Consider the following 18,490-nt stretch of genomic DNA (forward strand, 5'->3'; position numbering starts at 1 on the left):
ACAATTAAGTTTAGTGTGCTTTGAAGTTTTTAGATGAAGCATGTCTCTGGTTGTTGGATGGGAGATTCAAATGCAACTTAAAAGAAAAGGCCCTTCTCCATTCATTCCAAAACATTGCTATGATGGTATATTGCTAGTTATATTAATCCATAGTTGGAATGTTTCGTTCTGTTCTCTCTCGCTGTTAAATACAAAACATTGTGCTATGTAACAACATGAGCATGTCAGGAAAACTCAAGTGTACTGCTTTCAATTTGTTTTCCTGGAAATAACAATAAAACTTTCCCCTCAGAAGTCATTTCACACACACAGCCCCCTGTATCCCAACAGCTCTCCCTCAACAACCACATAACAGACGTGACATGGTGTTAATGAAATGTGGAGACAGACGTGTGTGTGTGTGTGTGTGTGTGTGTTCAGACGGGTGAAACAGGAGCAAATCAGATGCCATATTTAGACAGCGGGGGGCTCAGCAAGGTAACCAACAACTCACGCACGGGCCGGGTGTCCAGGCAGCTGCATTCCTGTCGGGGCTGAAGCTGCTGAACGTATCTGCTGCCTGGGCGACCCGACACATATAAACGTGTCACCTCTCGGATGAGGAAAACTCTCCTATGACTCTTCTCTCATGGACAAAAAGCCACACATTCAGTCCCAAAAAGAGTTTTGTTATAAAGAGGGGGGGGGGGGGCAGACTACATTTGAACATACTCAGAGGACAAGACTCAAAGGCTTTGTCACTGAACCGTTGAATGATTCAAGTTCCCATTTCATCTTAGCGATTGATACTGGGTTGTGATAGTATTTCCCAACAATAGGTCACCTGAGAGTGAAGATGAGAGCACAGCACACTTGGTGGTGGTGGTGACTGGTACTAATGGGCCAATTACAGAGTGCACTGTGACTTTGAAGGAGGATGACGGTCAAATGACAGCTGGCTGGGGATCGGGAGCATGCGTGTGTGTGTGTCCAGACGCATGTTATCAAGTCAACGGGATTAACGGCGGGTTTTGGAGGAGGAACAATGATTGTGGCCCGAGCGACACACACACAAAATGGTCGGCGTTATAAGATTTAATCCCCCTCGTCATTAGGAAAATACTGATAAAATGCAAGGCCGCCAACAGCACTGCATCAATCACAACAGTCTCTCTCCCAGCCTCCCCCCCCAGACTGACTGGCTTTAATATGAACAGCCTGTCATGCCAGAGCACACCTAATCCCAACCTCTGTGTGTGTGTGTGTGTGTGTGTGTTTACACATTTCCTGCAATAAGGTTGATGATAGTTTCAGTGAACGTTGCAACGAGTGCCTGTACAATGTCATAGTGTGTAAGTGAAAGGTGGAATAGCACTCACTGGAACATAGTTGTCAGGATGGGATATTGGTGGAAGGAGACTGATTATTGAGAGACGTGTGAATGTGAAAGAGAAAATAGGGCCCTTGTTGTGTTTAGTTTACTGCTCCACACACACGGTGTTGGTACCCACACCCAAAGCTAATTAAATTCCCTTCCCATCTTCCATTGGGTCATCCACATACAGTCAGTCTCTCTCACACACACACACCGCCTAAATCAACACACCATTGAACAGTTATGACGAACGTTCACTCAAGACAGATGATTGTGTTTAGCTGGGTCGAGCACAGCCCAAACAGTCATGATGACATTTGGATATGGCTACAGTCCTCTAATAAAGCCTTCCTTTCAGTAATTTACTGTGTGCCTTGTTAACACTGCAGTCAGTTGATAGTGTGCTGCAGAGTGTTTCAGTGAACTATTCCACAATAACATCACTCCACCCCCACACTAAAACATCACTTCAGGGCCAGGCACTAACGTGTTAGACATCTTTGATTTGGCAACTTGAAGCAGAGTTCACCCTTTAGCGTTAGTTACCTTAAAGCAGATATGCCTTCTCACCATCAGTCATTTAAATACGTAAGACGTACTGAATCACACACACACACACACACACACACACACACACACAGACACACCCTCCCCCGGCTTGGACCGTAAATGAGGCTCGACTGGTGTCTACCGACCTTGGATGACACGTTATCACAACACACGCAAAAGTGACACACAAATGATTGGTTTGACTCAGTCGTGTACAGTCTTGTACAAATAATAAGACTGTGTGCACTCACACACCCTCAAACGAGACAGGCTGTAGAGACTTCAGACTCCCTCATACACTGGTGTCACTCACTCCCGTCTAACTAATCAAATACATTGAACAAAAATATAAACACAACATGTAAAGTGATGGTCCCATGTTTTATGAGCGGAAATAAAAATACAAAAATCCTAGAAATCTTCTATGTGCACAAAAAGCTAATATGTCTCAAATGTTGTGCACAAATGTGTTTACATCCCCGTTAGTGAGCATTTCTCCTTAGCCAGGATAATCCATCCACCTGACAGGTGTGGCATATCAAGAAGCTGATTAAACAGCATGATCATTACACAGGTGCACCTTGTGCTGGGGACAATAAAATGCTCCCCATTGGGTGGACCTATGCCCTCCAAGGCCAATCCATGGCTGCAGCGCTGCCCAGTTTGTGAAATCCATAGATTAGGGCCTAATGAATTGATTTGAATTGATTTGAATTTTGTATTTAACTTATTTACAATGATGGCCTACCCCGGCCAAACCTGGCTGACGCTGGGCCAATTGTGCGCCGCCCTATGGGACTCCCAATCACGTCCGGATGTGATGCAGCCTGGATTCGTGACGCCAGTGACGCCTCTTGCACTGAGATGCAGTGCCTTAGACCGCTGCGCCACTCGGGAGCCCAATTTGATTTCCTTATATGAACTTTAACTCGGTAAAGCCACAGCAGATGTCCCAGACCTGAAAAGCTTCTCCGCTCTCTAACCCTTCCCAGTCCTTCCTATCCTGGTCTGGTCTGTTCTGGGACTCTGTGTTCAGACTCTGACTCCGTCGGCATGCCTTACAACTTATCAATGAGCTGCGTGGGAGAGACTCTCTCCACACCACTTAAAAGAAAATATACAGCTTCAGCCTGGGTGGCCAGCACTCACCGTAATGCTACAGCTGTACTACTGGGACATCGTATCAATCATGGTTTTAATTCAGAATGATGGATTGGTACGCAAATGCTAAACACTAAAATACCCAGGGAGTCTGCGTTACATCAAAAAGACAGTTAAATCACTTCTTCTTAGGCCTGCCATCTAGGCCATCATTACTTTAAGTTACCATTTTCTGAGAACACATTTTCATGCCCCTCTTGGGAGTTGAGCACGCGACTGGGGGGCCCCCCCTCGGTTCACTGTAGAGGTTGGTGTCCTAAACATCACATGCTGTAGCCTCAGTGTACCCAGTGATGTAGCGGAGGATAAATGCAGGTATAAGCCGCACACACACCTATTTTTCAGTGGGTGTTGCGTATACTCACTTCTTAAATCGCCAGGGTACGTGTCATAGTGTAGTGGAGGTATACACCGTATCAATTAATAAAAGGCAGATCAGAATGTTAAGCTTTAAAAAAATGACGATAGACGATTATTTCTTCACATTTTCAGTGCAGCAACGTGCACACGGCAGTAGGCCTAGAACAGCGCAAATGTTCCAAAATGCAATTTGTGGAAAACCCCACTAAATCCCACGCATATGTGAGCGGTCTCGTGGAAATATTAATTAGAAATTAAGAGAGGGGAGATCTAAGGATGAAACAACTATCATGGGTTGCTAATATGACAAGGATCACGCTTTTGGCTGGAAGACAATGAAAGAAAGTCCTTTGTAAAATAATTGCCTCCACGTTTCTATGGTGGGACTTTGGCTATAGGCTACTTTGAAGCAAGGTAGGACACACCTCATATATGAAGTAAAAAGTCTAGGTTTCAAACAGTTAAGGAACAGAAAAAATATATATAGTGATGCTAATTATAGGCCTAACCGCCTAAGGATTTCCCAAATACTTTAACAAAATGTTAACTAGCTACAAAGTAGCCCATGCCTACCTGTCAGAATGATGTCATGATCACTTGCATCAATCCATTGGCCATTTGTTTTGAAAACGCCATCTCATGTGCTACAGAAACACCACTAATCAAAACAACAGTGCTAAGTGCCTGGCACTTAAATTAAAGGGTAAGTACACTTAAAAATAAAAAATGTCAGATTTGTCAAAAAAAGTGGTCTCCTGATGTGGTTTAAGCATTATAGATTATTTGGAGTGCATGTCATTAAAACGGGAAATTTTTGGGCCAAATCAGAGTAAACCCACTTCTCCAGGCACCACCACACCACTGACTGTACCCTTTTAGTTCTGGCTGCTACTGGTAGGCTGGGTGGAAACAGAGAGGTGGGGGGGGGGGGGGGGGGGGGGGGGGGGGGGGAGTAGAGGGATAAATTAGATCAAAGGGATAGATCAGAGCCCCGGGTCAGGACTGGGCCAGATCTGACCATTTCTTTTTCAATAAATAAACTTGGGTGAGTCTGTGAGAAGAGGCAGGGGAGAACAGTGCCGCCGCGCTCTCCCTTTCTTCTCCCGCCATCGGTCCGGTTCTCTAGCTGGGCTCTGAGAGAGTGCCAGGACCAGGCCGGAGCTTTTAAAGCAGGAGGTCTTACACAACGCTAGCCTGGCGTGTCTCCTTACTATTAACCCCCCCTCCCTTTACTGTGGAAGGGTTTGCTTTTCTTCAAACACATATGGAACTCTTCAAAACAGAGGCACTTGTTGTATCGGAGCATTCAAAGCTAGGGCAGAGTGAGCGTGCATGTGTTTCTGGGACGCATGGGATGATTCATGTATAAAGGCTTGTACTGTAGGGAGACTTGTTTTCCATCTGTAATGAGGAGATGATTGGCAGAGTGAAACGTCCAAGCCCACACCTGAGGCTGAGTGAATGGTGTCTGGTTGACAGGATATATTTTTTTTTGTATTTGTATTTATTGCCAAGGCAGCAGCTACTGTTCCTGGGGTCCAAACAGTATTAAAACAACCACATCTCTACAAAACGTCACAGCCTACATCATAAACAAAACATTACATCACTTCTCCATCACTACAAATCTACAATATTACAATGTGTGTGTGCGCGCACGTCTCTTCACAGGCCCCGTTGTGCCGTGAGGTGTTATATCTTTAAAAGGTTTCAGATTTGACTTTGCTTGTGGTACTTGATGCATGTACAGTATACAGTGCCTTGCGAAAGTATTCGGCCCCCTTGAACTTTGCGACCTTTTGCCACATTTCAGGCTTCAAACATAAAGATATAAAACTGTATTTTTTTGTGAAGAATCAACAACAAGTGGGACACAATCATGAAGTGGAACGACATTTATTGGATATTTCAAACTTTTTTAACAAATCAAAAACGGAAAAATTGGGCGTGCAAAATTATTCAGCCCCTTTACTTTCAGTGCAGCAAACTCTCTCCAGAAGTTCAGTGAGGATCTCTGAATGATCCAATGTTGACCTAAATGACTAATGATGATAAATACAATCCACCTGTGTGTAATCAAGTCTCCGTATAAATGCACCTGCACTGTGATAGTCTCAGAGGTCCGTTAAAAGCGCAGAGAGCATCATGAAGAACAAGGAACACACCAGGCAGGTCCGAGATACTGTTGTGAAGAAGTTTAAAGCCGGATTTGGATACAAAAAGATTTCCCAAGCTTTAAACATCCCAAGGAGCACTGTGCAAGCGATAATATTGAAATGGAAGGAGTATCAGACCACTGCAAATCTACCAAGACCTGGCCGTCCCTCTAAACTTTCAGCTCATACAAGGAGAAGACTGATCAGAGATGCAGCCAAGAGGCCCATGATCACTCTGGATGAACTGCAGAGATCTACAGCTGAGGTGGGAGACTGTCCATAGGACAACAATCAGTCGTATATTGCATAAATCTGGCCTTTATGGAAGAGTGGCAAGAAGAAAGCCATTTCTTAAAGATATCCATAAAAAGTGTTGTTTAAAGTTTGCCACAAGCCACCTGGGAGACACACCAAACATGTGGAAGAAGGTGCTCTGGTCAGATGAAACCAAAATGGAACTTTTTGGCAACAATGCAAAACGTTATGTTTGGCGTAAATGCAACACAGCTGAACACACCATCCCCACTGTCAAACATGGTGGTGGCAGCATCATGGTTTGGGCCTGCTTTTCTTCAGCAGGGACAGGGAAGATGGTTAAAATTGATGGGAAGATGGATGGAGCCAAATACAGGACCATTCTGGAAGAAAACCTGATGGAGTCTGCAAAAGACCTGAGACTGGGACGGAGATTTGTCTTCCAACAAGACAATGATCCAAAACATAAAGCAAAATCTACAATGGAATGGTTCAAAAATAAACATATCCAGGTGTTAGAATGGCCAAGTCAAAGTCCAGACCTGAATCCAATCGAGAATCTGTGGAAAGAACTGAAAACTGCTGTTCACAAATGCTCTCCATCCAACCTCACTGAGCTCGAGCTGTTTTGCAAGGAGGAATGGGAAAAAATGTCAGTCTCTCGATGTGCAAAACTGATAGAGACATACCCCAAGCGACTTACAGCTGTAATCGCAGCAAAAGGTGGTGCTACAAAGTATTAACTTAAGGGGGCTGAATAATTTTGCACGCCCAATTTTTTAGTTTTTGATTTGTTAAAAAAGTTTGAAATATCCAATAAATGTCGTTCCACTTCATGATTGTGTCCCCCTTGTTGTTGATTCTTCACAAAAAAATACAGTTTTATATCTTTATGTTTAAAGCCTAAAATGTGGCAAAAGGTCGCAAAGTTCAAGGGGGCCGAATACTTTCGCAAGGCACTGTATATGATAAAGGATATGATGTCATTCGGGCCAATGCCAGAGGTATTAGTGAAGTAGATTAGGTCATTTCTCTAGTGTTGTACTAAAATGCCTGCAGCTTTTCAGTTTAAATTCAGTCAAATAATGGTGATGTACAACCGGATGCATTTTTCCCAGGCTGGGTTGAACACTCCCAACCAAACAGGCCTGAAATCTGATCCCATCAGTGGGAAAGTCATTAGTCAAACTAAACTGTGTGACTTGTCATCTGATGAAATGTATTTTAAAAAGGAGTTGTCAGGCAGACTGGGGGGGAAAACCACATGGAGTGTGGTAATGATGACAAACCTATGACACATCTCCTACTGTAAGTCTTAGGAGAGGACTGACTTTTCCAGATGTACACACCGTAGAGAGTACGCTAGGGAAACAGGTCCGGACTAGAGAGAGGGAACCTGACATCAGTTCAGAATATAGCAGTCTCCAACACAAACCACATGATTACTCAGTGGCAAAAAACCAACAACAACAAAAAAAACAGCTCGTCGTCAATAGTCAACGGTCCATTTGATTAGCTGTGTTTGGTCAGTGGATGTACAGTAGAGTTTGGGAATTGTCTGTTCTAGGACAGAGATAAACTGAAGGACATCCATCTAACAGAACTTTACAGGAAATAGCCTCTCTTTTTACAAAGGAAACATTCCACCAAAAGTGTGTCTCAACATGTAGCATGATTTCACACCCACACCTTGAGAAATAGGCTCGTACTTCAACTAGGAAGAGACTCGGACCACCCTGAAATCAAGCCTTTTGTCCCTAAAAGGTGAAGCCAACCCTTTTGTCATATACCCATATGATATACCACATACACGCAGAGGCATTTAAAAAAAAAATGTCAAACAATCATAAAACTGCAGATTTGCTGTTGGCCTCGTCGGACACTGAACTGTCAACGAAGGCAAAACGAGAGACAACTTTTTCCTTACACACAAACATCAAGAGTTATTGGGGTGGCCACATGAGAAAACTGAAGACCCACTCACCGGCAGCTGGTCTGTCTCCGCTCTAACGCAGTCAAGTGCACTGAGACGGAGCGAGTGTTTTCTCAGGCTGCAACTGCTGGACTGTGATGCAACCAGCCTTCCTATCCATAGCTTCAGGGAAGGAAAAGAGACCGATAGGCAGGAAGGTGATGTGCACGACCCCCCCCCCCCCCCCCCCCCAAAAAAAAGAGGACTCCTAGAGAGACAAATTGCTGATTTGGACACAGGCAGTTCCAATTTCGACTTGGAAATGAATAGTTGGTAAGCCACTTTAAATTTGGTATGAAGAAAATGGAGGGGGGGGGCCACTGGCTGGGCTGGCGTGTGCTGTTGAGGATCTTGGGTTGCTGATATAAGAAGCAGATGTAGAATATGCTGACGTCTGACAAAAAAAGAGACTTAAAAGGCCCCCAAACGTTGCAATTGATGTCTGTTTGTGTGTGTACGCCATCATCACTAGCAGGCAGGAACAGTGTAGAGATAGGGAGAACATGGGGGCTGACCGAAAAGGCTCCAGGAAGTTTGTAGGTGGCCTATGCACCCCGAGGAACAAAAAGGTTTAAAAGTCAAGACATAAAGAGAGGGTGCATTGCACTAGCATTCTCACTGAGGAACAACATATCACTCAACTTCACTCTGGCTGTGGATCTACTCAGTTCAGGTATGATATCCCTTTGCCATACCATTCTCCCACCTGTCCCTATAGATTACACCTAGCTGTGAACCAAAATGTAAGATCAACCCTAAAACCACACAACCCTAGGCAGACAATAACACACACACACACACACACACACTGGGTTCCTTTCACCGAACCTCCGTACTAATGCACACAGCGGGAGAGGTTGTGAGAGGGGTAAGGATGTTCTCGATCACTCACCTCCAGTTTGCAAACAAAATGTGCTGGGAAAAAGGGTTCCTTCGAAAATAAGCTCTCAGTTTCGATGGGTAAGTGACAAAATACTTCCAAGGTCACAACTGTCGGTAGCAGGCAGACCAGAAGTTAAAATCCCACCCTCGATGGAAGCTTCTCTCTAATCTCGTTCATCCGTCAGTAAGGGAGCGTGAGAGAAAGTGTTTTAAAGTCCCTAGAGCTCTATGAGCAGGAAGAGCTCCAAGGTAGTAGAACGCCACAGGATAACCTGACAGACGAGACTAGATTGAGCATGAACATGTGAGCTGCCTCGGTGTTTGCGATACCCCGCCCCCAACTACACCATCAACCTCTCCCTCCACTCAAAGACCTACCAGCATACACACATCCTGGACTGACTCACTGACTTGTATAGAAACCAGTCCTTATTCTAAACATCTCATGTGTCCCCCCCCCTCCCCCTCCTCTGTCTTCACAGCAATTGAATGACTAAAACTGGATTTTCCCACAATTTCTATGGTTCTCCCTACTCATGTGTATCTTGCTCCTTATTCACCTCTCCCTCCCATTAGTCCCTGTGTTTGACCACTGACCCCTCAGTGGCACAAGGTCAGAGAGTAGCACGCAGGATGGTGTATTTGTGCTTTTAAAAAAACATTTTTTTTAAAAGAGGCGTTTTAGTAGTTCTTTCCTATATAGTAAAATAAGTTGTCAATGGGAGGGAACAGTGTAAGAAGCAGTGTTAGAGATCTGCACTTGAAAGAAGTAAGCAATATCAGATTAAAATAAGTCACTTGCGTATATGATTTCAATCTTGATGACATGATATTGGAATATTCTAATCCTATGGGCACGGAAGTTAACCTCAACATTGTTGAAACTTCTGGTGGCTGACATATCAAAATGACTGCCTCCCTCATGACCCCATGTCTTCGCACAGTCTACTGTGTTAACCTGTCCACAAACATGGGCCAGTACACTGCTCTCTGTTCTTTTGTCATTCAACCTAAGCCTAGAGGAGTCTACAATTAGACAACTCTGATTCAGGGGTCCCATGGCTGCAGGGAGGCTGGAGAGACTTCCTGGAGGCACAGCCTTGGGAGGGGAGAGGTCAGTTCTGTTCAGGGGATGGGAAGCCCAAACTAATCTCTCCTCTACAAAACAAGTCAACATACGGGTCCCCCTGCCCAACCCACCACCCGCCGTTGCCAACCTCAATTACAGCAGTCTGTGTTTAAAAGATGGGGCGGCAGCCACGCAGTTACCCTGAAGGATTAGTCTGTGGTGGCAGTGTCATTGTTGGGGAGGAGAAGGGGAATGTATTCTGTGTAAAGAGGTGACCCTCCCTTGATGCCGGACCTTGGCATTAATCCCTCCCGGACCGATAAGACCAGATATTCTTTCACAAGGTGTGTTCAGGAGACAAAAGAGATAAAACAGAGAGGAAGATAAGTGTGTAGAGCGTAAAGAGCGAGCAAGAAGGAACATTTTAAAAAGGATACATGTAGCCTAATTATTTCACCGTAGATTATGTTGGAAGTTCCAGGGGCTGGAGTTTGGTTTGGGAGTTCATTCGACTGATTTACAACAACAACAAAAAAGTTGCCTACTATTACTCGCCGTATCCGCGATAATAACATGTTTTGGATTTTGGGGAGATTTTCTCGAGAACACGGGTCCTTCTTCCTAATTGAAGGCTCAGACAAGACCATCATTCTTAAACCGTTAATTAGTTTCAACCATCCTGCTGACTCCCTCCCTCGGAAATTAGCCCTAACCAGTAATTACACATGAAGGCTTTAGTTTGGTTTGCCATGAAGAAGAGCAGAGCTTCACGTGTGAGGAGGGATTTGAATGTTGTGATGTCGTTTCAACCCACCATCTACGCCACGGCGAGCCTCGTTATGAAAGACTTTGAAGAACCAGCCAGTTACATTGGTCGTCCCAAGGCCATTTCCATTGGAGTGTCGGTTGGTCGTTGGTGTTGCCCAGTCAGATGCCCTCTTCCTGTTACTCCACTGCCTGATTCCAGTTAAGAGGCTCACGTGGCTTGGGGTTGGCGTCACCATCTCATGGGTACCTCCTCCTGGCTTTGAATACCTTCCTCACGTCACACACACACAACACCCACATTTGTGATTGTTGGCCGCGTGTCAAATCCTTAGGCCTAATTTCCATACATACAGAGGTATCCCCTTTCTTTTCCGCATTTCAATGACATGTGTGACATTGTTTTGCTGTGAAATTGGTTGTGTTTTTTTGATGCAAGCCCACTACCCAGCAAGATAAGTATCTCCACAGAGAGCACTATTTCATCTGATGACTGCCTTCATTTGCATCATTGATCGTCTCGTCAATCACGATTGAAAATGAATGACCCAAGACTGATGGGGTCACTACTAAACTTATTTCAAGGAAACCCAAGTAAAAAACACAACGGTGATTAAATCTGCCACTGTCATTGAGAACGATTTACCATCGGGAAGACCGCCTAAGCGATTTGTGTACGTCAGAACTTCGGAAACAACCCCTTGCTTGAGCGTCAAGAGAATGGTAGAAAAATAGAGTATGGGAAGAAAGAGGTCGATTGGCTAATAGACGATGATGGCGGTGCGTTGGGAGTTCTGTGGAGTGAAAAGCTTGTTGAAGCTTGCATGAGGCCAACTGTGACTCTAGGTATAGGTCTGTACGTCACCCACGGCTTCCTGCTTGGCTATAGCCACCAGCAGAGACTGTGTCTTTACCCAATCACCCTCTGTGTGTGTGTGTGTGTGTGTGCCTGTAGACGTCACATACGATTACCGTAAGTGGAATATTACATAGTCATACTACCTGAAGTAGAACATCCACTGGAGTGGAAAATTTGATCGTTTAACGTATTTAAAATGTGCTCTGTGTGTCATTGAGATTACACAGTAGGCCTGTGCTTTATGGGGTGAAATCACTTTCCAGATCGCAAATGCTTTCATGTCCTCGGCCAATTCAACCACGCAATCGCAGAAGTGAGATGTAGCCTATGCCGTAGAAATACTTCAATTCTGTTGCTCTTTTAAAAAGGTTTCCATAAATCATGTCCAGAGAAAAAAAGAAAATGCTTGAAATGAATATAAAACACTATCATCAGCATGATTGGTTTCTGTGTGAAGAAGGAGTTCCAGTCTTTAACAGGCATATCAAAAGACACTGCTCTTAACTTCCACTATGTACTTCACATTGAAAACCCATTAGCCTACTTTTCCCTGAGCAATCCCAATGCCCAAATCCTGCTTAGTAGTCTAACATCACAGTACCACCACAGCAGAAATCCCACCCATGCCAGCCGGAGTGGTTCTATGCTCCGTCCCAAATGGCACCCTATTCCCTAAGTGTAGTGCGCCACTTTGGAACAGACTCCTATGGGCCCTAGTCAAACGCAGCACTACATAGGGAATAGGGTGCCATTAGTGACAAAAGCCTTTGACTTCTCATACAGGGAAAACTTTCCTTACACAGAAAATTAGGTAATCCTTCCTTCCTTCCTTTTCCTGCTAAAAAACAAAAATCGGAGACTCTGTGCTCTCTTATTTCTCCTTACGACTCATAACGGGTCTACTTAAGCTATATTTATTTTGCCGCTTGTTATATAAAAGGCAATACAAGTTGTGAGGAATATTTGGATGACAATCAAGCATGAGTTATGCACATATTTTCCTGCTTCAAGCAATATTAAATCACTTACTGGATGGTAGAAGTATGTGTCTTCACAAATCAACAGCCAAAGACAACCAGGACACAGTGCTCTGAGCACGTAGAATATGGGTCTACTTTCAATGCAAATTAAAAAAGTATATACACTTGCACACACACGCACGCACGCAAACACACAAACACACACGCAAACACACACAAATGCTCTCTCTCCCACGAGCGCGCACACAGACAGAGAGACAGCTAGATCATTTTACCTCGAATTATTGACAGTACATCTATAAATCGTGCTCCAGTGTTGGCCGCCCTCATGCCTAAAGACCTTTCCAAAACAGACTGTTCCTCATTAGACCAGGACAGGGGAAGGAGAGGGGAAAAGGAGAAAGAGCCGTATGAAAATTAAAAGGATGTGCACAGCTGCTTTAAATAGTCCTCTGATCTGTCCGTGCCAAGAGGCAGCTAGAGCCAGACTCATGCCGGAGGAGAGCCAAGCAGGGAAGGGAAGCATCATTGGGTAACTCGGTAAGGAATTAAGGCTTACCACTGTACCTCAATACCTGAGTTTCAGTCACCCTATAGATGATTGTTGAATAGCTGACGGCGTGACGTTGTGTGTTGTTTTTGTATTTGTTCAGACAATTATTTCATCACGCTGGAAGTTCAAGGGACTGTTTAGTTCGTGACTCGCTTTAAAAGGGTGGATAATATTGCTTCCAAATAGTGTCACTACTTCCAAAAAAACAACAACAGAGAGATATTAGTCATCAAATGAATATATAAAGGGGCAGGAATAAAAAGGTCAAAACCATCCAAGTGAAACCAATGAAACCAAAGAGAGAAATAGAAGTCAGTCAGCTGGTTGAAACTTCTCCCCTTCCATCCATCCACCCTTCCATTCCGTCACCTTCCCTGCAGCTGTTTGTACTAGGAGGGGCGCGTTGCCGTGAGAACCCACACCTTTCGGGGCCTGTCTGGTCCTGTCCCGTTCCCGTAGAGACAGGGGGGGGGGGGGTGTAATTAACTGTATATGTGGGAGACCTGTTACAGAGCGAGCTCAGACTGGCCTCTTCTCCTTCCTGTGCCAAGAATGCCGCCGCTAAATCAGTCAGGTGCACAAGTAGGGGTATTCTTGTGCCCAAGCACCTGCCCCTTTGCCATCCCACCCAGTTCCCTTTTGGGTGGTATAATTTCTCTTCTTTTTTGTTGTTGTTGTAAACAGTTTTTGTTGTTGTTGTTCTGAGCCCACTGCCCCCAAGTCATCGTGACTTCGTCAAGTTCGCCACCCCCCACACCGACCGCTGATCTGCCCTAAACGGAGCTCATACTTGTGCCTTTCTCCCAGTCTGCCCTGTATGGAGTTTGGCACACCCGCCCGGGATCCAAAAATGCGTGGCTTGAAATGCGGTCCCCGGTCGAGTGTGTAGCCATCTACCTAGTTTAAATATCAACAGTGCTGCCACAGAAGCGTAACACTTGGTTAAGCATCCTCGTTAACATTCAGTCTGGTTGGCTGATCACCAGTTCCTTTTAGAACCATAGGGAAGGGTCCTGGAGGGGCTGCAGCACCCCTGACAAATGTAAATACATTTGCCAAATAAATATAAATTACTGCTGTCTGTTCAGAAATACATGAAATAATTCAGAATAGCCTTCTACACCACAACTAGGCCTATAATTTAGCCACAAAAGACCAATAGCTGCAGATTATGTGTAGCCCAATAACAAGGCATAAGCCTGAAGTCGGGAACAAGCAGCACATCTGAAGGTGAACAGCATGCAGCTAAGAGAGGCATTTCATCATTTTTCAAATCCAATCGCGGGAAAACAGGTTGGAATCTATCTGCTGTAAGCTACCAAAATATTTGATCAACTTCCAAATATGCCTATTGGGCGAACATTGTTTTACAGAGTAAGGTATTGTAATGACCTGACTAGATCACAAAAGGAACAATTGTCCAGATAGAGAATTGAGTTTACGAATTGACGGTTTATTAACCCAACTTCTCACAGGCTACCGTTTGGCCGTAGCCCACGCCAAATAAATGAAGGATACTCTATAAAAACAACCGTGACATTCTCTTGTGAAGGCCAGACGTAAGAGAGAGAACAATGGCTAAACCTGGTCTTAACTTCCAGTGCTCCATCCCCCTGCCCAACCCCCTTCCATGCCACTCCGCCAACCACCAGGATGCCCGGCATCAGAACATTCCAGGCATTCCCGTGATTGGCAGATAGCAGGTTGATTGGTATGGCAGACCACTGGGTACTGGTAAGTACAACACAAACAACTAACAGCATAACACATAACGCACAGCTGTCTGTGCGGGTCGCTACAGTGTGTTTTTGGCACAGACACATCGGCCATTGCTGGCGAGTGAGTTGCGCATCATTGCGTGAGTCAGTGAAACCGGAAAGGGGGAGGCTATACGGACACTGCACATGTCCAAATTGATGACATATGTCTCGCAGCAAGAGTCAAGTGAAGATAAACGGATTCGGTTCAGTCAGTGATCCTGATGAGCCCTTCCCAGCTAGCTAGTTTAAGCTTGTGGGCTGTTATTGGCTACACGCAAGCGGGAGAGAAGGACACTGTTCCCGTATTGTAGTGTTGCCGGCTTGCAGCGCAAACTCCCCATTGAGCAGTAGACTGTATCTCGGATAATGCCATTCAGATGGTTACTACCAATTTTACAAGTTATTTCTTGTGTAGGCTGTTATCCTATTCAAAATAAAATCACGTCTCACGTTGGCAAGCACCTTGATACAACATTCATTGGCACAGGCTTGTCGCTAGGTAGTTAATTGGCATGTCACGGTGACATCCAGAGGGTGATCGATACTACAAGTTATTTCTCCCTGGCCCATCAAAATAAACATCACTTTCTTTTACAAGTTTTAACTAGCGCCATGCTGCTGTTGTTGCCAGCTATCAGGACAACCGACTGAACCGAATCCATTCGTCTCCACACTGTTGACTAGTCGTGTGTGCCACAGAAAGTTTATGACTAGTGACAAAATTAAGGAATTTAGAAGGGGGGGGGGGGGGGGGGAGAGAATTTTGGCAGGCAAGAAAATGGCCTTGCCGAAATCCTCTCCCCCCTTCTAATTTCCTTAAATTTTGTGGCCAGAGTCAAATACTTTCTGTGACACACACTACTAGTCAACATGAGCTACCAAAATGATTCTGAAGTGTGCCAGGCCTTGCAGTCCCAAGATAGAAGGGGGGAAGCTTTGGGCAGGCAATAAAATGCCCTCTACACTTTACAAATAGCCAAACCGAAAGCTGCAGACAATACTAGTGAAATCTCAACTTGCAAGCAAGTCACAGCACTGAAGAATTGAGTGTGTGTGCGTTCACGAGGGGGGGGGGGGGGGGGTTCTGGCAGGGGGAGATTTTCGGATCAATAACGGCACAAATTACCAATTAATCACTGAATAGGTAGTCTAGACTCTAGCTAACCTCCATATACAAAAATATCCAGACAAGCCACACAACATGAATTAAAAGATCAATATTATCTATATTATTAAGTTATTATTTAAAAGCATTGAATAAGTAAAAACAATCAAGCTAGCTAAGTAGCAGATTTACAGCCATCATCAACAATCAGCTGACAGTTTACCCTCTTTTCCTGATGTCAATCATGTCTAACTACCAATCATATCTGTAACTGTCAATCATAACTAACTAGTTCCTTCTATTTCTTGTTTCTAATTTGTGGTGAGTGTGTTGTTGGAAGGTGGGGGTGGGGGGGGGCATTTCGAGCACCTGCCCCCTGAAAGATCCATGCACGGCCCTGCTGCTAACCGCCACAGCACGGTCAGGCAGTCAGTCAGTCCAGTATTAACTCAGAAGTAAAGGCCTATCTATCGGCCTGAAAAACAGTCCCAGACCTACAACAAAGGTTTAAATTAGCTTCATACGACTATGGTACAAACCCTTTGGGAAACACATGAAATAGTTATCTAAGCCTAACCTCAGTACAGGTAGTGTTAAGTAAATGTGACGATGACTCTACTCGTAGACAGCTATAGTAGGTAGTGTCAGTACCAGACTTTCATGGGACACCTGGATGTATTCAGTGAATTATTGGACAGGTGAACTTGACTAATGCTACGACAGGGCGCATGTCTCATGCGGTGGCTGGAACAGACTCACAAATGCCTCTGGGGCGCTGAGTTACCGCAGAATGGAACAGTTATAATACTATGAAGTAGGACCAAAGGAAGAGCTATAAAGACCAAGCACTTTCAAATAAAATGGAGAAATAACTTGAGGAAAGAGACTGCAGTCCAGTTGACTGACTCTCTCCCCTTCTCTCCCCTCCCTGTTGCCAAAAGCAGCTCAGTTCAAAGGGTTTGTTCAAGCTCCTTAAAATACTCTTAAAATGAAATATAAAAAGTTGAATGTTTCTGTTCGGAGTTAAATGGCTTCTTTGATGAGTTCATTTAAAACCACATGGGATATAATACAAAGTGTATTTTTAAAAAGCTCTAATCATGTCTAAAACGTTTATGCAATGCAGGCAATCGGAGTGAAACGCAACAAGAGGTAATAAGAAGAGATGGGACCTGCATAACTGGCCTGCTTCATTAGCGCCCCCTGCTGACTAAGACCAGACCTGTCACAGACAGGAGACATGGACATTTCCCTGCTGCTCTGTCTGCCAACTGAAGACAACATTAGCACAAGTGAGGGAACAAGGCTTTGCTGTGGCATCCTCTGAAATGTACGAGTTTGTCAACCGACTGGAGAGATGTAGATGATTAAATGGAAATCAGACAGAAAAAAAGGCAGCGAAGAAGAAGAGTGGGGGAGAGATTTGAGGCTGGGACAGGGCTGTTGCTTGCAGTTGAAAACATGGCTTCCCTCCCTCCCGTCCATCCCAGTCCAGTCACCAGCGAGCTTCTCAATCCTCCCCTGCTGCTATCCCAGTCCAGTCCCCATAACTAGCAGGCCTCGTCTTAATCTCCTTACATAACGTCAGCCCGTGACCTCGGCCAAGGAGACGGGTTGCGTCAGTCGGACAGGCTTTGTCCCAAATGAACTCCCCTCCTCCCACCGGTGCACAGATCAACACACACACGACGTAGACCAGGGATGTCAAACAAATTTTGTCTGTGGGTCGTATTCGGTTTTTGCCAAGGTCCGGAGGGACGCACTGATTAGAAAAAATATATAAACAATAGTCCTCTATCCATCGCTTTTGGAATTTTCGATGCTCCATGACTATCCAGCTTTGGTTTCGGTGATTCTTAGTAACATGGAAAAAGTGAAGACACTGTATAATATAGGTCCATTATAATTTCTACACAGTTTTGATATGGTTTTAGTCTTTTCAATGTAGACAGAGGGTTGTTTTTCCCTGGTAGAAAAAAATGATACAATAAAAAAAAGTTTACTCAAACCACCCGGGGGCCTGAATGGGCCTGCAGGACTTGAGTTTGACACGTGATGTAGACACGTCACCCACTGTGTACGTTCACTGGCTCTTGCTCAACTTTTACAAACAAAATCCTAAAAGGCCTGTAGAAGATCCTTGTTGCCTGCTATAACACGAGCAGGGCAGGAGAAAAGTGATGTACAGTAGTAGTGTCTCTATCACCCAGGGAAAGGAGGGGAGGGACGGATCTGCCTAATAACGTGTGAAGCCGAAGAGAGGCTAAGAGACTGAAGCTACTACAGGTTCATCTCTCCAGCTCTCCTTGTGCCTTAACTTCCTTATACGTTTTTGCAACAGAGAATTGCTAGAACTAGCCTTGTTGTCTATAACTATCCTTCCCTGTGCTGTGTTGTCTTTATTCCCTAGCTTTGTGCTCTTTTCCATTAATTCTCTCTATTATTTTCCCCTCTTTCACTCCAGTCCATCATTTCCATTTTTTGTTAAAGGGACCAGTTGCTCTGTCACGGAAACTGAGGGTGAAACACATCTTATCCAGATTGAGAGAAAGGGCTCCTGTGAAGTGGACCGTTTGGGGGAGTGCCGAGCGACCAGACAGAGACTGCTTTGGTTCATCTGGCCGTCTGGCTATGGTCCTGTTTTCAGAAAGCAGCCGCTTCAAAGGAATAATTCCTTTCACAGTCTAGTGGCCAGACACACTGCCTCACG

The 18,490-nt window shown here is 44.7% G+C and overlaps 1 protein-coding gene across 5 annotated transcripts in view; it reads right to left on the reverse strand.

Annotated features, from left to right (window-relative positions):
• LOC110492064 (pleckstrin homology domain-containing family G member 5) overlaps window positions 1-18,490 on the reverse strand; it is a 73,329-nt gene that overhangs the window by 31,436 nt on the left and 23,403 nt on the right. The window contains exon 1 of one of the 5 annotated variants that reach the window (XM_036946958.1): window positions 8,700-8,960. The exons of the other annotated variants lie outside the window; for them this stretch is intronic. The gene's annotated coding sequence lies outside the window, so the exon portion shown is untranslated. Of the gene's footprint in view, window positions 1-8,699; window positions 8,961-18,490 lie in introns of those variants that run through there. 5 annotated transcript variants of the gene reach the window in all.

Source organism: Oncorhynchus mykiss, chromosome 16 (genome assembly GCF_013265735.2).
Source record: "Oncorhynchus mykiss isolate Arlee chromosome 16, USDA_OmykA_1.1, whole genome shotgun sequence".
NCBI lineage: Eukaryota > Metazoa > Chordata > Actinopteri > Salmoniformes > Salmonidae > Oncorhynchus > Oncorhynchus mykiss.